General features: G+C 39.0%; 1 protein-coding gene across 5 annotated transcripts in view; it reads left to right on the plus strand.

Annotated features, from left to right (window-relative positions):
- GHR (growth hormone receptor) overlaps positions 1-19,899 on the plus strand; it is a 312,127-nt gene that overhangs the window by 87,431 nt on the left and 204,797 nt on the right. The window contains exon 1 of one of the 5 annotated variants that reach the window (XM_050793442.1): positions 3,921-4,543. The exons of the other annotated variants lie outside the window; for them this stretch is intronic. The gene's annotated coding sequence lies outside the window, so the exon portion shown is untranslated. Of the gene's footprint in view, positions 1-3,920; positions 4,544-19,899 lie in introns of those variants that run through there. 5 annotated transcript variants of the gene reach the window in all.

Genomic DNA, 19,899 nt, shown 5'->3' on the forward strand with positions numbered 1-19,899 from the left:
AGTTACAAATTAAGCCACAAGCTTTGTAAGTATTTGCCTGTGCTCTAGCTGCTAGTGGGTTTTTGGAAAATCAATATTTGATAGGCATTTGAATACATTTGCTCTTGTGGCTTTAAACAATGTCTGTAAAATAAAAACTTAAGAATTTACCTCCTCTGAATTCTAGACATTTCTATTCAACTACGTAGATGGCATTTCCACTTGCATGCCTTAAAGGCCCTCAACCTTATCTGTACTGAGTCGATCACCCCACTAACTGCCTCATCGGTCAATTATCCCCATTGCAGTTGGTGACATTCCATCATTTGGTTGCTTCGGTTAAAAAATGTTGGAGTTCCCCCTTGACTCTCTTCTTTCTCTCATTTCCTAAAGCCAGTTCTTTGGCAAATAGTAACCATTTCTCATGTTTTCCCCTGCTACTGTCCTGGTCCAAGCCACCATCCTCATTCACTTGGATTATTGCAAAGGCCTTTACCTATTTTATCTGCTTTTATATTTGCTCATTTTTCTCCCTCCACCTCTATATTTTGCTCTCAGCACATTATATCATCTCATGCGTCTACTCAAAACCTTCTAATGCCTTCCCTTTTCATAATGGCCTGTAAGGCCCTTTGTGATCTGGTTCCCTGAAATCCTTGACTTCATTTGGGCAGATGTTTCTGTTACAACACTATTTATGTGTTCTGTAAAACCTTTTGTTACACAAGATGTACTTTGAAAAATAACAGGGCTTATGGTAAAATTACGATTGGAATAGAGCACTCATATCTTATACAACATAAAAAACTATAGTACTAACCAAAGCAATAATAGATACCTTGGGAGATAACAGGCAGGCAGGCAGCTCAGATTGACTGTAGGCAATTCGAGGAATATTAAAAATGCATAAAAACAGTAGCACGGAGATGCTGACTGGGGAGCTGAGATGAGGCAGATGAAGGGCGCTCTGAGCCAGAGGGCCTACCACTAAGGTGGTCATAGGAAGAAGTTCAGCCTGCATTGAGCAGATAGCTTTGCCTGGTGGGAGAGGACATATTTCTTGGGAGACACCTCTGGGTGCAGGCACTCATCTTTAATTCCCTTAAGAGAGCTGAAATCACTGCAGTCTGTGCAGCAGCCAACTTCAGGGATTTTTCCTTTCCTGATAAGGTTATAATTCTGTTCTTGCTATTCTTGCTCCTCTTGCCTAAGAAAAATCTTGTTTCCATGTTATACCAATATTATCCCACTATTTACCAATAGCATATGAGCTGCTTGCTGTCACAGAAACACATGCCGTAATATGCTGTAATAGAACAGACTGTAATCCTTGGGTCATCTTTGCTATTTCCCATGTGTCAGGTGAGCACCCACCTTGTGACTTTTGCTACTGGTCTTTTCCTACCTGGAATGCTCTCCCTCCAGAAATGTTCATAGATTTCTTCATCTATGTCAGATCTTTATTTAAAAATATTTTTCATAGTTTGAACCTCTCTACTTAGCTGATTTAAAAGAACACCACCACCCCAACAACATCCTCTACTTTACATCATAGTTTAATTTTCTCCGTAGTATTTATCATCTGATATATTATATTACTCATGTATTGGCTGAACCACATCCATAAATATTAAGATCCATGAGGGCAAGACTTGTGGGTTTTTAAACTTGTTTTCTTCCTTTGTTTTTCTCTATTTTATCTTCAGTGTCTGGAACAAGGTCCAGCACATGCAAGGCATTTACTAAATGTTGAGTGAATGAATGAATTAAGCTCAAACTCCATTACAGTCCTCTGGGTTTTTTTTTTTTTTTTTTTTTTTTTTTTTTTTGGTGTGTGTGTGTATGTATTTTGTTTGTTTTCTGTTTTTGTGAGCTGTCGTCTGGCTTTTTTTTGTTGTTTTTGTTAGATAATAATTTGTCTTCCTTTATTTACTGACTTTGTTTTTATGTCTTCCTTAGGATGCATCAGAGTTTCATGCTGTTCACACTATACTTGGGGATATTCAGACATTTAAAGTCTTAATATTTCAGCAATACATTAAAACTTCTGGCCTGGAAAAATACTGTGATACAGGTTGAATTTATCTTTTTGCACCCCTCTGTCATCATAACCACTCCCTGCTCCCTCCTGTTCTAGGAATCCAAGCTCTTATGCTAACAATTAAAAATTAAGTCCACAGACTGCAGGTAAACCCTATGCTTGAGCTACTGGTGGGTTGCTGGAAAATTAATATTTGATGGAAATTTGAATTAATTGTCTCTTTACCCCCCCTACCAATCCCTGTGTATGGTCAAAAAATAGGACATTCCAATACTCCAGGGTGATGGCCACAGTGCTGAGGTTATAAAGGAGCAGGAAAATGGTAATGAACTCCCTCTGGTACTGGACAAGGGTGATGATGAAAACAATGCGAGATGATGGACTCAGGGGTTCTCAAGGCAGAGAATGGTGAGGGGATCCAGGAATCCACATATTCAAAGACACAAAGAAGTACAGATTTCTGATGTGTTCAGGGAATGGCAACTCATTAGACATGGGGGCGTTGGGGCACAGGGTAGGCAGAGGAGAGAGCAGTAGGTGTATATGACATGAAGATTTTGGAATCGATCCAACTATACAGCTATCAAAGGTTTTTGGTGATACAACCAGATTCATCTTCTCACTCCTTACCTCTCTCACCTGATCCCTCTCTGGCTTTTCCAAACTGTCAACTATAAGGCTGTGTGACCAGAGAGCATGCCCCTGGCCACAGTACTCAGATGAGTGCCTGACATATATATAGAGAGAAAATCTTCTTGTTTATGTGTCTGAACAAACTATTAATATTCATTTCTGCATTTTCTTTACAGCAATACTTACACTGTCTTCAAATCCTTTAGGGCCCTGCACCTGACTATCAGGCTGCCCATTGGAAACTAACTTTACAGACTGTTCATTGATTACTATAATGGCATGAGTAACCATTCAGTAACTTTTTTTTTTTTTTTAACTAGAATTGAAAGCTTTGATCCATTCTCTTTTTCTGGTGTCATTTCCCTTCTGCCAGGTCTGATTCATGGTGCAACTTTTGGTGGCATCACCCCCAACTCCAGCAACATTTTTGTCCACCCTGAGGTTATTACTTTGATGTCCTGAACTTATGGCTCTGGGGGATATTTTTTTAAAGGGATCAGAGAGATAAGGTTGAATTAGAGAGATTCTTAGAAGTTTATGATTAAAACACTGTCCCCTCTGATCTGAGTCCCAGCTCTGCCATTGACAGGTTGTATATCATTAGCAAGCTCCTTCACATTTCTGAATCTCACTTGATTGAGCAAAATTTAGATCTCAAAGACTACTGGAGATGTGATGCTTTCACACAAAGAAATCTACCTCTTTGGTGAAATTTCAATTGTTTAGGAGCAATTATTTAGAAGAAAAGTGCCCTCTCACCTTCTTAAATCATCTCCTAGGGCTATAATAGGAAATATGCAGCTTTTGCTGAGAACCCAAATGACATTGTGGATTATCCAGCTCTAGTCTTCTCTCTCCCATATAGAGGTCGGTTATCTTTCCCACTTCACAGCTCATTAGCAGCCCAACTCAGGGCCATGGAGAGGAAATAGATGAGATGAAGCTTAAATATGTCACATTAGTTATTTCTTAGCAGCTCTGATAAAAGCTTTAGCAGGGGCCGGGCGTAGTAGTGCACGCCTGTAATTCCAGCACTTTGGGAGGCCGAGGCAGCGGATCACCTAAGGAGTTCGAGACCGCCTGACCAACATGGAGAAACCTTGTCTCTACTAAAAATACAAAATTAACCAGGCGTGGTGGCACATGCCTGTAATCCCAGCTACTCAGGATGCCGAGGCAGGAGAATCACTTGAACTCAGGAGGTGGAGGCTGCGGTGAGCCAAGATCATGCCATTGCACTCCAGTCTGGGCAACGAGAGCAAAACTCTGTCTCAAAAAAAAAAAAGAAAAAAAGAAAAAAAAGGTTCAGCAGGGTGAGGTTAAAACTTGATTAAAGAGGTCTGAGGATTATCTGTGATGTTAACTCATGTATGTTACCTTCCTCTCTTCCCTTCTTTGTTCTAGGGATTAGTTGACTTTGTTCTAGGGATTAGTTGTTCTAGGAATTTCTAGGGATTAGTTGACTGCAAACATTAATGGGTTAAATATAAAAAATCTTTTCTATCCTGAAGGTCCTTGAAAAAAATGATTTTATTACTTACCGGAAAAGAAAAATAAAACAAAGTTTACTTCACTCAGAATTTATTTATTTTTTCTTCTAGTAAAAATGAGCAACTTCTTTAACCAGAACTGACCTTGAAGACAAATGGCTAAAATAAAACATTTGCTGAATTCACTGGGCGCATCTTACAAGTAATTTTTGGATTCTGCATTGACTGCCTACAAGTGCCTTCTGGGTACAAGTCCACAGACAAGATTTGTTCTGCAAATCTTCCATGACCAAGGTCACCTCTTTGGATTGGCAGACCCAGGGAGTCCATGTTGGGAAGATAAATTCACACTTCATCCCTTGTTGAGATCTCCAGCCTTGCTCCTCTGATAACTAACCAGGTCTTTCTTCTGTCTTATTATAATTTATGACTTTTGAAAAGTGAATTATATCTGGGGTTACTCAAACTCTCAGCTATCTATAACCATATACAGAAATGGTTCTAGATTCTTTAAAAAAAAGAAGCTATTCAGTGATATTGGGATACTCTATAACCAATATAAATGGATAATTCAGCACACCAGGTGCTGGGGTTGAGAAATAGAGGTGGACAATTGAGGCAGGGCCAAATAAAGATTGGAGGCAAAGACAGTGACTAGATGGGGATCTCTGATAAGGTAATGCACAGGCCTGTCCTTGGAATTCTGCCACAGTGGGGACATTAGTGGGAGTCTGTAGTCATTGCAGGGTGAGAGGAGGATAGAAAGAAAAGATTGTGTGAAGGTCAGTGGAAGGTCCCCCATTTCACTGGTAAGAGAACTATGTATGCAAGTTTTCCTGTGTGTAGTCTCACACATGTTTGGACCTTTAAGAACTGATCACGTAATGCATTTCCCTGACAGTTTTTGGCATCTCAGACGAGGAAGAGTGATGGGCGACAGGTGATGGTGACAACTATTAATAAGATCTGAAAGCAAACAGTCTCATGAAAGGTGGCCAGGAGAGGGCAGTCACCTTTTTTCAAGAGTACAGACTGAATTTGCAAAGAGTACTTAGGCTACAAGGCTATAAAGCATGATGCAGGCTTAAGTAAAATGCAGTGTCTTGAGCATAGTAGAATCTTAGTGTATGTTTGCTAAACATACCTTAGCTGCTGCTTTTCCTCAGAGCTCATCAGAGTTCCATAGAAACCTGGTCCCTTCCAGAAAACCAAAGAATGACTCTAAAGAAAAGTGATTGCAAATCCAGAAAGCAGCTTTGCCTTATTGGTTGGTAACAGCAGGGTTTTCTTTCCCTTGTAGTTTATTTTGGCTTAGGCTAGTGTCTCTTTCATGAAGACAGCTACTATTTACAATTGTTGTTAACATGTTTTTCCTTTCCATCTCCCAATATACTCTCTTCCTGTCATTAAACTCAGTCAATTTACTAATGGAATCTGCTTTATAAGCTGCTGCATTTTCTTTTTCCACAGATGGGATTAAAGCCATTATGTTCTATGTCATCCAAATAGTGTTAGCTTCTAGGCACCAAGGTGTTGTTCCAGAGGAAAGGAGAGTAATGGTGGACACAGGCAGGCTGAGGGCTAACCTAATGATTTCATGCATTTAGTGGTAATCCTTAATTAAGATCCCAGTTTTATTTTGTTGGATTTAGTCTGTAACCTGCTGGAAATCATTCTTGAATTAACACTGGGTGGTTATAAAAGCAGTAAGCCAAGGAGTTTGCACTTTTTTCAGCTGTAGCTGTTTATTTAGCTGGAGAAAATTTAGTGGGTGGTCCAACCTTCATAACCAGGAAGAATAGAATAGAGGTGTAAAGGCCTTGGTGGAAGGAGGGCAGTAGCAGCCTTTCCATTTCTTCAGTTTTATCACAGCTTATAAAATTAGTTCATTAGGTATGTTGATCTTGTAGGAGCTAGTATTTTAACATTTGCCCCATGAAGTTGTTTAGTTTAAATCTAAGAATAAACCCACTGAAAACTATTCCTAATTCACAAAATGAATAAGAAATAATAGATGTTAATAGAAACAAAGACTTCATTTGGTTTGTTTTTAGAGGGGGCACAGAGGATGTAGTAATATAATAAGTTAGATTTTTGTTGTTTTCTTTGTCTTTGTTCTTTGTAGTCATTATTATCTCTAATTGGTATTTGTTCCTGAGTTTTCTCAGCGTTCTTCCACATGGGAGAGATAAAAGTCTCAAAGCTGGTGTACAAAAACCCTTAATAAATTGCCCATTAATTAGCCACCTTGATTTCCACCTTTAAAGCAGTTTAGTGAAGTGAGAGTTTGTTAGATTTTTCTCAAGCATAGCAGAAATTAAGATTAACTTCTTAGGTGTCATTGCTACTTGCCTACTTAAACCAGTTCATCTTTATCATAAATATTTAAGCCAAAAATCACATTAGAGGCAATATGGCACAGTGACTGTGGACTCCGGAGTCAGGTGAGCTGGTTGAAATCCTGGCTTGGCTACTTCCCAGCTATGTGACCCTGGGCTTCAGGGTTCCCTTTTGCAACATGACATGATTGCTGAGCTTCTCCTTAGGGTTGTGTATGACTCCAATAAGATAATACATGAAAAGAGCTGAAAGCAGTATCTGACCCTGGAGAGAAAGTAGGGAAGAGACAATGAAGGAAGGAGGAAAGAGGACAAGGAAGTGGGAGATAGAAAGAAAATTCAAGAAGGAAAGTGGAAGAATCTCAAATAGAAAATTAATTTTCAGTTTTTCCTGAGAAGAGATATATAGACATGTTCATGTGGCTTTGGAGAGCCTTGGAGCCCATCAGCAAGAGGTTTGGAAATTACATTGAAACAGAAGTGTAGACCTATGTGACTTATGTCCTGGCCAGTTGCCTCATGTCCTCTGTGGTCAGATTGATCTCTATTGGCACTGTCAAAGGATTTTTTATGGACAGCTGGTTGGGGTAAACTTTGAAACCTGATTGTTTGCACTTGAGTGCCAGAATGTGTAATTATTTACTGGTGTTCACTAAGGATGTCACTGTAGCTTTTTAGGGGGAGAAAGAACTTAAGTTTAAAATTTGGAGGCATCTTTTTCAGTCTGCCTGCCCTGGTGTTTGTTATAACACTTAGTTTGGCATGTAACAGCTGAACCTACTGGTTAAATCATTAAGCATTTATTATTTTAAAACTCATCTTCTCAAAGCGAAAAATAACTATCATGTTGAAGTTCTTTCCTCTAAGAATGACATTTACTGTGAGTTTTATACCAATGGACTAATTGAAGGGTTGAGAAAATAAATTTTGGAAAGACAACAATAACTTCAGAATTTTCCTTGGATGGAGGTTTTCTTTTTAAAACCTGAACTGAGCTTTATCAAAACAGTAACTGAACTTTGAAATGAAACAAGAGTGCTGAGTTGAAAGCTCCAGGAAGGCAGGGATGTGTCTGCGTTGTTTATGACTATAACCTCTGGGCCTAAATCAGTACCTAGCCCATAGTAAGCACTCAGTAAATGCTGAATGAATGAGTACGGTTTTAAAATTAGCATGACTGTTCCTTGGAAAAAAAATAAGTCAAAAGGGAATAGCATGCATATGTAACTAAATGTTTGAAATCTCATCACTTTTTTAAGGTCAGGACCTGTTTTTTTCTGCTCCAATTAAAGAAGAAAATTGTAATGTAAAAGAAGCATAAAGTGAAATATTTGGTATTTATTTGTTTTGACATCTGCAATAAATTTAAAATAAATTTGTAAATCTTATTGTATTGAAATTGTATGAGTTTCTTAAGTGGTATTATTCATTCAGACTTAAAGTGAAGTTAGGTTGCTGTCATTCATAGTGGACATTTTTTTTTCATTATTAAAACAACAGGTCTTCTGGGTGTTGTCTTGTATTACAGAAGCTTGCGTGTTTTCTCTTGATGCTGTGCCCTTTCTATTGCCATTGAGGGGTCTAAGGACCAAATGAGGTCTTATTCCCTTTCTCATATATTCTTTTGGCCAGTTTAGAATATGCCAGGTCCATTCACATGACTAACTGGCCCAGTTCTGTCAGTTCCCTCGTCTTCTCATATTAGATTGTTATCCATGAGCTTGAAGTTTAGACATAAAAAAGAATGGTTATAATTCTCTTCCTTCACTCCCCCTCTTCCCTTTTTTTCCTTAAAGTTGGCCTTTTGAATTCATTATTCTAATAATTAATATTATATATTATTATATAATATAGTATATATTCATAATAATGATTAATGATAGTATTAATAATTGTGTGTGTGTGGGCGGATACTCATACAGAGGAAAACAATGAGATTGATTGGTGGAAATTACGTTAATTTCATAACCTCTTATTAAAAGAGTTTGTGTGTGTGTTGTTGCTTGTTTGTTCCCTTTGCAACTCAAATAACATGGTCTTCTTGAGGTGCAGGGAAAACATATGCTTAGGAAACAGAGCCTCCTTTTCCCCTTTTGGTATGAAGACATATGCAAAAAGAATGAAGGAACTCATTGTCTCTAGCCAGGGCACTGTAAAAATAGTACTGGTAGAGAAAAAGCTCTAAGAGAAGTAAAAGTTTATAGTGCTTTCTCCTGGCAGAGTTAACCTCATCTTCATCAGCTTTTCCCCTGCCTCAGAGAGGCAGTTTTGGAATGACCAAAGCAGAGTGCGCAAGCTCTCTGTTCAGAGTTAGCTAGCGTTTGGATCACTGTCTCTCTCTGCCACAGTATGAGTGGAATATTGCATGACCATTTCTGACTTCTACATTGAGCACACTCGGCCTAGATGAATAAATCCTCCTTGAAGAAGGTGGGGCATTTTGGCATTCACAAGAAACCAAGTTGATATCTGATCCTCCCACTGGAGAAATGTGGCAAAGTGAGAAAGACTCACTCTTTGGGACTCTGAAAATATAAACACAAATAAAAATTCAAGCTGAAGAAGTCACTTGAAGTAAAAAAAAAAAAAAAAAAAAAAAAAAAAAAAAAAGTGTTAAACTCTGTTAGTCATGTGACTTTTTCTTGGCATTCAAGGAGCCAGGAGGCTCTTGTGGTCTAATCTGGAAAGAGTCGCTAATCGCTGTGTCACCCTGGCAAATTGGTTGATCTCCTTGTGCTGGAGTGTTTAGTCCAGCTGCTGGATGGGATGAAAGCAAGACCTCACTGAAACCAGATGCTGTCTCTCTGAAAAGATTTCAGCAATAAATAATATCATATATACTTTGTTCCTGGCGGCAAATACTGAACTGTTATAACCCCCTGTTTTCACTTGCTTCTAAATTTCTGGAAATATCTCCTTTGGGCTTGAATTTTTCCATGCTTTTCTTCAGCCCAAAACTTTTTGGAAAGTTTGACCAAAATTTCACTTAGCTGTTTTTCCTGAATTATGGGAGAATAAAGGCATTGCATTGTTTTTCAGCTCATAAATTCTAATTTTTCCCATTATACCTCAGAAAAATAGCTGAGCTGCTACTTTTAAAGTGTTTAGAACTAGTAAAAGAATCTTGGTATGGTAAAGAATACTGGCAGAAGACAAATTTAAGTCTCTCAGTATTTCTTTCTAACTCTAAACATGACCCCACACAACCAGGACACACATAAAAAGCTCTGGTATAGTTTTATAGATGACCAAAGAGAAGATTCTGCAAATTCTCTCAGTAACTCATCCCAAGTTACCAAGAGGCAACTTTAGCTACCATCAGTTGTACCTTTCTTAACCACTTGCTCTATGTCTGTGGATCTGATTTCTAAAAAGATGTCATGGTTATATGCTGGCATTAATTGACCCTTTGTCTATATTTTAATTGAAGTTGACCATTTCTTTTAGGTAGCCTTCATGTGTGATGACCTCAGTCACATCTGCTGACCTAGTAGACTGAAAACTCCTTTACAGCAAGGCCTACGTCTGTCTCCCTCACCATTGACTCTGCAGTGCTCAGCAGGGTATCACGCATGTAGCAAAAACTAATTGTTGAATGAATTAAATGACCATAAGTACAATTGTTTTTACTGCAGTTTTTTCATTGATTTGTCCACTAAGATATGCATGCATGTGTTGAGTGAGTATCACTGAGTCTCTACTTTATGCCAGGTATTGGTATGAATGTTGTGAATATTTCTTTGCTTTGATGGGTGACACAGAAGTTTGGGGGGATTAATTAATGATACACAACAAAATAATTATATTATTTGAATATAATTACTATGCCTATAGTTGGAATATTAGTCCAATCTAGCCAAAACCAATCCCAGGGAATTTATCACTTACTGAGCATCCATGATGTGCCTGGCCCTGTGTTAGGTACTGATAAGAGATCAATTAGACCAGTTTCTGCAGAAAGACACACATAGGTTAACAGTGGCAAGACAAATCCTAAAGTACCTATTATACAAGGGAAACTATAATAAAGAGCCAGGTGAGTTGAAAGCAGGAGAGGTATCATTGTACCACAAGATACCTCGTGATCTTGTGTAAATCCCCTGAACAATCAGAAAAAGCGTTATGGCATAGCTTTATGGTCATAGATCTCATGGGGACAGGCAGTTCATTGCAATTCCTTTTATAGCCGCATCCTTCACTCTTTAACCCTGCACTGTATGCCATTCATTCTCTCTGTGCTTTCAGCCTTGGTCAAATGTCTCAGGACTGGAAAATAAACTGGAATGACACTCAGGCACTTGATATCAAGATTACTAGGGTCATGATTGTATGTATAAGACCCCAAGACCTCTTGATGGTTTTACAAGCATGGGTACTTTTTTTGTACCTATGTTTTCTTCTTTTGCCCCAAGTTCAAGAGTATGTTACAGCAGCAGTATAAGCATACACAATCAAAGGTGATTGAAGTGAGGAAGATTGGCTCAATGAGCTCCAGCCACTTCGACTCTCCTTCTAGTCCCTAACCCACCAAACTAATTGTCCCCTTGCCTGGAATGTTTCACCCTCAGATTTTGGCATAGCAGGCTTCTTTTTGTCATTCAGATCTCAGCTCAACTGCAAGACTTTCTCTGACCTAAAGTTACATATGAGTCACCCCTTCTGGTCTCCGTTGCTGTCTATCACATCACCTACTGTGCTTCCTTTATAGCATTTATCTCCACCTAATTGTGTCCTTCTCAGTGTTTTTCTTTAAACTTTTTATTGTCAGTTTTCTTTCACTAGATGTCAGTTCCATGAAGTAGGAAACCTTTACCACCGGTCTTGAGTGCTCTGGAAAGTGTATGTGTGCAATAGGTGCTCAATAATGTTTACGAAATGATCAGCTGGATGTACATATGGCAAGTGGCAAGAAGCCAAGGGAATAGGTCGAAAGTCCTATTGTGCTCCTTGCCTGAACAAAACCTCTTGCAAGAATCATAGGCTGTTCTTGAGGGTGCCTTTGCCTTGGATTCAGCCCAAAATTCTCCTATTTGTTTTGTGTGAGAGTTTTCCTCCCATACACAGCAATGGGCACTAAGAATGCATATATCCAGACTTTTCAAGTTACAGGATGGCATCTCAGATACAGTCTTCCTTTGGTCTATATACTATGAAGTCATAATTGCTTAAGCCAGTGTCTTTTTCAGGATTTACTCCGTACTTCTTATTCGAGGCCTTTCAGGTGGCCACTGCCCTGGCTTTCAGATATAATTTAGAATTTAGCTTCGGATTTGTAAAGCTATTCATGTTGCAGATCTTCTCTGAAACATTTCTGTCACATTTTGGAAAGCTTTACATTTTCTTTTGCTAATGATTTTCATCTGCCAAAGAGCTCATCTACTTAAAAAGCAGATCACTGAAGCCACACTTGGCACATATTACTTTGGCTTATTTTCTTTCGATTTTTTTTTGCTTTTCTGGGATAACTTATTTATGAAGAAAGAGAGAACGTTGACTTTTTAATTTAGAAGAGAGGATATTACTTGCGTTGAGAGTTCTAGTTATGTATTTAAGTTGTTAACTATATCAAAAATGGAGCAGTCAATGTTTGGAAATAGTTCGGGGTGAAAAGATTTTAGCGTGTTCACATATTCTCTTAGCTGTTTTTAAATAATTTTGCAAAGCTTATTTGCATTTCCCAAATTAACAATTTTGACCAACAGGAAAAGCTAAAGTGTTGGTTTTTCTCGGCTCAACTTTTTGGGTGTAATTAATTTATAAGCAGGATTTTATGAAGGGAGAACAGATAGGACCTTTCTACAAAGTCCCTGAGCCAAATAAACACCCCATTGTTCCATAGTTTTGTATTGCACATAGGAAAACATCCATCCCTATCATTTTTCTATTAAAGGGACACAGATTACCAGATTTGTAATTTTTAAAAAGGCCATTTGTTGATTGAGCCACTTTGCGTATAAAGGGTGGTATATGTTGCCTGCCAAATTTCTGTCAACACAAGAAGAAAAATCATATATCAAAAAAAATTTTTTCTTATATCATGTAAGAAATTTATGCATTTTAGTATGTACCAGAAGAAATGGCACAGGCATTTTCTGTTTTTAGCAGTCTATTGAAATTTCTTGATTAAAGACATTTTCTATTTGAAGGTTAAAATGACCATATAAATACAGATTAATTCAGTTTTAATAGATGCATCTTCCTGTCATTTACCACTTTCCTCCCTCAACATCAGCTGCAGTGATCAACATATATTTGGCAGTGAAACCGATATATTCTGTTTATCTTCAAATCATAAGCTTTTTGTTTAAACACAAAGGAATATCTTATACCTCTGATTTTAATATGACAAATCAAAAAGTCCACACCAAACCCCCAACTCATCCCAAAAAAGAGATTGCTATCTACTCATTACTGTTCACTGCTTCCAAGATTTGTTTCCCTTGGGGTTACTGTTTGAGAAACTTTTCTTCCAAGATTATTTTTCTGGTTTTAAGAAAGAATCTGAACTCCAAGATCTTTTTGTTTGTTTGTTTTCAGAAAGAGTCTGAAAATCTAGAGATTGCTTACCTTGTGGTGAGGTGGTTGTCTATGCCTCTGTTCAACAAAGTCCTCATATACTGAATGGAAAAAAAACATCAGGGCCTATAATTTTCTAAGCATTGTGCAAGATAATAGAGGAGACAAAAATGATGTCTTGCTTCAGAAGTCTTAGATCTATTTCTCTTTGGGGGTTGAGGAATGAGAAAGATTTTCAGATGAAACAGGAAGCCCAATGAGGATTATGTGGCAATAGTTCCTAAAATGAGCAAAGAGATAAATTTACTTTTGTATATGATTACAACCAAATCACACACTGGTGAGTTTCAAAACAGTAGTTTTCATTTAGAAAGCAAATTAAGTGGAATAATTCACTGAGTTTCACTGCAATGGGATTCATTCTAGATGGTTCAACTGTGGAATTAGAAACAATATCTAAGGATGTTGCTGATAGTAGTCAGCTGATGAATACCAGTGAGCCATATACAGGTATACATAATTTTATTGTGCTTTGCTTTATTGTGTTTTGTAGATAATTGTGTTTTTACAAATTGAAGGTTTGTTGCAACCCTGTGACGAGCAAGTCTTCTGGCTCCATTTTTCCAATGACTTGTGCTCATATTGGGTCTCTGTGTTACATATTGGTAATCCTTGCAATGTTTCAAACTTTTTTATTATTATTATATCTGTTATGGTGCTCTGTGATGAGTGACGTTTGATGCTATTATTATATTGTTTTGGCACACTATGAATTGCACCCATATAAGGTGGGGAACTTAATAACTAAATGTTGTGTGTGTTCTTACTGCTCCACTAACTGGCTCTTCCCTTATCTCTCTCCTTCTCTTCTGGCTTCCCTATCCCTTATCTCTCTCCTTCTCTTCTGGCTTCCTTATTCCCTGCAACACAACAATATTGAAATTAGGCCCGTTATTAATGCTACAGTGACCTCTACATGTCTGATATGGTATAGTTGTGTCCGCAACCAAATCTCAACTTGAATTGTATATCCCAGAATTTCCATGTGTTATGGGAAGCACCCAGGGGAAGGTAATTGAATCATGGGGGCCGATCTTTCCCATGCTATTCTCGTGAGAGTGAGTAAGTCTCACTAGATCTGATGGGTTTATCTCATGAGATCTGATGGGTTTATCAGGGGTTTCCGCTTTTGCTTCTTCCTCATTTTTCTCTTGCCACCACCATGTAAAAAGGGCCTTTTGCCCCCAGCCATTATTCTGAGGCCTCCCAAGCCATGTGGAACTATAAGTCCAATTAAAGCTCTTTTTACTCACAGTTTCGGGTACGTCTTTATCAGCAGCATGAAAACAAACTAATACGGTAAATTGGTACCAGTAGAGTGGAGTATTGCTGAAAAGATACCCAAAAATGTGGAAGTGACTTTGGTAGTGGGTAACTGGCAGAGGTTGGAACAGTTTGGAGGGCTCAGAAGAAGACAGGAAAATGTGGGAAGGTGTGGAGCTTCCTAGGGACTTATTGAATAACTTTGACCAAACAGCCTGATAACAATATGGACAATTAAGTCCAGACTGAGGTGGTTTCAGATGGAGATGAGGAACTTGTTGGGAACTGGAGAAAAGGTGACTCTTGTTATGTTTTAGCAAAGAAACCGGCAGCATTTTGCCCTTGCCCTAGAGATTCGTGGAACTTTGAACTTGAGAGATGATTTAGGGTATCTGGAGGAAGAAATTTCTAAACAACAAAGCATTCAAGAGGTGAATGTTTGGGTGCCATTAAAAGCATTTCATTGTGAAAGGGAAACAGAGCATAAAAGTTCAGAAAATTTGCAGCATGGCGATGCCATAGAAAAGGAAAACCCGTTTTTTGAGGAGAAATTCAAGCCGGCTGCAGAAATTTGCATGAGTAGCAAGGAGCCTAATGTTGATTCCCAAGACCATGGGGAAAATGTCTCCAAGCCATGTCAAAGACCTTCATGGCAGCCCTCCCATCACAGACCCAGAGGCCCAGAAGGAAAAAGTGGTTTTCTGGGCCGGGCCCAGGGTCCCTGTGCTGTGTGCAGCCTAAGGACTTGGTGCCTTATGTCCCAGCTGCTCCAGCTGTGGTGGAAAAGGGCCAACATAGAGCTTGGGCTGTGGCTTCAGAGGATGGAAGCCCCAAGCCTTGGCGCTTCCATATGGTATTGAGCCTGCAGGTGCACAAAAGTCAAAAACTGAGGTTTGGGAACCTCCGCCTAGATTTCAGAAGATGTATGGAAATGCCTGGATGCCCAGGCAAAAGTTTGCTGCAGGGTCGGGGCCCTCATGGAGAACTTGTGCTAGGGCAGTGCAGAAAGGAAATGTGGGGTTAGAGCCCCCACACAGAGTCCCTGCTGGGGCACTGCCTGGTGGAGCTGTGAGAAGAGGGCCGCTGTCCTCCAGACCCCAGAATGGTAGATCCACCAACAGCTTGCACTGTGCTGCTTGAAAAGCTGCAGTCACTCAATGCCAGCCCATGAAAGCAGCCAGGAGGGAGGCTATACTCGGCAAAGCCACAGGGTGGACCTGCCCAAGACCATGGGAACTCACCTCTTCCATCAGTTTGACCTGGATGTGAGACATGGAGTCAGAGGAGATCATTTTTGAGCTTTAAAATTTGCCTGCCCTGCTAGATTTCAGACTTGCATGGGCCCTGTAACCCCTTTGTTTTGGCCAATTTCTTCCATTTGGAACAGCTGTATTTACCCAATACCTGTACTCCTGTTGTATCTAGGAAGTAACTAGCTTGCTTCTTATTTTACAGGCTTATAGGCAGAAGATATTTCCCTTGTCTAAAGTGAGACTTTGGATTGTGGACTTTTGGGTTAATGCTGACATGAATTAAGACTCTGGGGGACTGCTGAGAAGGCATTATTGCTTTTAAAATGTGAAGACATGAGATTTAGAGGGGCCAGGGCCAGAATGATATGGTTTGACTCTGTCCCTACCCAAATCTCAACTCAAATTGTATCTCCCAGAATTCCCACATGTTGTGGGAGGGACCCAGGGGGAGGTAATTGAATCATGGGGGCCAGTCTTTCCTGTGCTATTCTCATGATAGTGAATAAGTCTCATGAGATCTGATGAGTTTATCAGGGGTGTCCGCTTTTGCTTCTTCCTCATTTTTCTCTTGCCGCCACCATGTAAGAGGACCCTTTCGCCTCCTGCTGTGATTCGGAGGCCTTCCTAATCATGTGGGACTGTAAGTCCAATTAAACCTCTTTTTATTTCCAGTTTTGGATATGTCTTTATCAGCAGCATGAAAACAAACTAATACAGTGTCCAAGTGAAAGGGAGAATCACAAGTCTCTCAGTTTAAATCAATTAAGCTTAGTGAGGAAGGCATGTTGAAGGCCAATATAGGCCAAAAGCCAGGCCTCTTGCACCACAGAGTTTTCCAAGTTGTGAGTGTAAAGGAAAAGTTCTTGAAGGAAAATAAAAGTCTACTCCAGTGAATACACAAATGATTAAAAAAAAAAAAAAAGAAAAGAAAAGAAAAGTGAAACAGCCTTAGTGCTGATATGGAGAAAGTTTGAGTGGTCTGGATAGAAAATCAAACCAGCCACAACATTTCCTTAAGCCAAAGCCTAATCCAGAACAAGGCCCTAACTCTCTTCAGTTTTATGTAAGCTGAGAGAGAAAGCTACAGTAGAAATGTTGGAAGCTAGCAGAGGTTGGAAGTTTAAGAAGCCATCTGTATAATAACATAAAAGTGCAAGATGAACCTGCAGGTGCTAATTTAGAAACTGCAGAAAGTTATCCAGAAGATATAGCTAAGATCAGTGATGAAGGTTACTAAACAACAGATTTTCAGTACAGACAAAATAGCCTATTGGAAGAACTAAGACTTTCATAGTTAAAAAGGAAAAGTCAGTGCTTGGCTTCAAGACTTCAAAACTTCAAAGGGAAGGCTGATCCTTTTTTTATGGGTTAATGAAGTTGGTGACTTTAAGTTGAAGCCAGTTCTCCCCAGCCTTGCTAGAGAGACCTAAAGTCAAATTCAGGAAATACAGAGAACCTCTGCAAGATTCTACACAAGAAGATCATACCCAAGACACATAATTATCAGATTTTCCAAGATCAAAATGAAAGAAAGAATGTTAAAGGCAGCTAGAGAGCAAGGGCAGATCACCTACAAAAGGAACCCCATCTGGCTAACAGCAGACCTCTCAGCTAAAACCCTACAAGCTAGAAGAGATGGGGGGTCTATATTCAACATTCTTAAAGAAACAAATCTTCAACCAAGAATTTCACATCCAGCCGAACTAAGTTTCCTATGTGAAGGAGAAAAAAGATTCAAAGCAAATATTGCGGGATTTTGTTACTACCAGACCTCCCTTATAAGAGATCTTGAAAGGAGCACTAAATATAGAAAGGAAAGACAGCTACCATCTAATACTAAAACACGCTTAAATACACAGACCAGTGACACTATAAAGCAACCACAAAAGCAAGCTATTATAATAACCAGCTAACAACACAATGACACTATCAGGTTCACACATATCAATACTAACCCTGAATGTAAATGGGCTAAATGCCTCACCTAAAGGCACAGAGTGGCAAGCTGGATAAAAAAGCAAGACCTAATGGTATCCTGTCTTCAAGAGACCTATCTCACATAGCCTTAAAACAAAGGGGTGGAGGAAAATCAACCAGGCACATGGGAAACAGGAAAAAGCAGGGGTTGCAATCCTAATTTCAGACAAACAGACTTTAAACCAACAAAGATCAAAAAAGACAAAGAAGGGCATTACATAATGGTAAAGGGTTCAATTCAACAAGAAGACCTAACTACCCTAAATATATATGTACCCAACACAAGAGCACCGTATTCATAAGGCAAGGTCTTAGATACCTACAAAGAGACATAGACTCACACACAATAATAGTGGGAGACTTGAACACTCCACTGACAGTATTAGACAGATCATCGAGGCAGGGAATTAACAAAGATATTTAGGAACTGAACTCAACATTGGACTAAATGGATCTGATAGACCTTTATAGAACTCTCTACCTAAAAATAACAGAATATACATTCTTCTCATCACCCACATGGCACCTACTCTAAGACTGATCACATAATTGGAAACAAAACAATCCTCAGCAAATGCAAAATAACTGAAATCATACAATTTCAAAAATCATAGGGCCCTTAAGAATTATGCTAAATCTACTCTGTCTATAGTCTATAAATGGAACACAATACATGTGTAATAGTACACCTGTTTACATTATGGCTTGCTGAATATTTTAAGGCCACAGTTGAGACCTCCTGCACAGAAAAAGATTTTTTTTTTTCTAAATATTAGTCCTCATTGAGAATGTACCCAGTGACCAAGGGGCTCTGATGGAGATGTACAAGGAGGTTAATGTTGTTTTCATGCCTGTTAACACAATGTCCATTCTGCAGCCTATGGATCAAGGAGTAATTTTGGTCTTTAAGTCTTATTACTTAAGGAATACATTTGGTAAGGCTATAGCTGCCATAGATAGTGATTCTTCTGATGGATCTAAGAAAAATACATTAAAAAACTTACGGAAAGGATTTACCATCCAAGATACCATTTAAAACTTTTATGATTCGTAGGAGGAGGTCAAAATATCAACCTTAACAGCAGTTTAGAAGAAGTTGATTCCAATTCTCATAGATTACTTTGAATTGATTCAAGACGTCAGTGGAGAAAGCAGCTGCAAGTGTAGCGGAAATAGCAAGAAAACTTGAGTTAGAAGTGGAACCTGAAGATGTAACTGAATTGCTACAATCTCATGATAAAACTTGAACAGATGAGGAATTACTTCTTATGGATGAGCAAAAAAATAGTTTCTTGAGATGGGATCTACTCTTGGTGAAGATGCCATGAGCACTGTTGAAATGGCGAAAGATTTAGAATATGACATAAACTTAGTTGATAAAGCAGCAGCTAGATTTGAGAAGATTGATTCCAATTTTAAAAGAAGTTCTGTGGGTAAAATGCTGTCAAGAAGTATCACATACTACACAGAAATCTTTTATGAGAGGAAGAATCAATCAATGTGACAAACTTTACTGTTGCCTTATTTTAAGAAATTGCCACAGCCACCCCAGACTTCAGCAGCCACCCCCATGATCACTCAGTAGGTGTCAACATTGAGACAAGACTCTCCACCAGCAAAAAGATTATGACTCACTAAGGGCTCAGATGATCATTAGCATTTTTAGCAATAAAGTATTTTTAAATTAAAGTATATATATTGTGCTTTTTTTTAGACATAAAGCTCTTGCACACTTACTAGACTACAGCAAATTATAAACATAACTTTTTTTTAATTTTTTATTTTTTTTGAGACAGAGTCTTGCTGTGTCACCCAGGCTGTAGTGCAGTGGCACGATCTTGTCTCACTGCAAGCTCCGCCTCCCAGGTTCATGCCATTCTCCTGCCTCAGCCTCCCTGGTAGCTGGGACTACAGGCGCCCACCACAACGCCTGGCTAATTTTTTGTATTTTTAGTAGAACCCGGGTTTCACCATGTTAGCCAGGATGGTCTCGATCTCCTGACTTCATGATTCGCCTGCCTTGGCCTCCCAAAGTGCTGGGATTACAGGTGTGAGCCACTGTGCCTGGCCAAACATAACTTTTATATACAGTAGGAAGCCAAAAAATTGTGTGGCTTGCTTTATTGGGATATTTGCTTCCTTACGGTGGTCTGGAACTAAACTGCAGTATCTTCAAGGTATGTCTGTATTCAAGTTTATATTTTCACATACATTCTTCTTTACTTGTTAAAATCATGGTCACCTCGTTATTATATGACTCATTAGAATTTGCACGGTTGCTTTGACCGTATACCATTGTTCTACGACTACACAGATGTCTGAGTCCCAAAGGTGAATCTGTCTGGCCA

This window comes from Macaca thibetana, chromosome 6 (genome assembly GCF_024542745.1).
Source record: "Macaca thibetana thibetana isolate TM-01 chromosome 6, ASM2454274v1, whole genome shotgun sequence".
NCBI lineage: Eukaryota > Metazoa > Chordata > Mammalia > Primates > Cercopithecidae > Macaca > Macaca thibetana.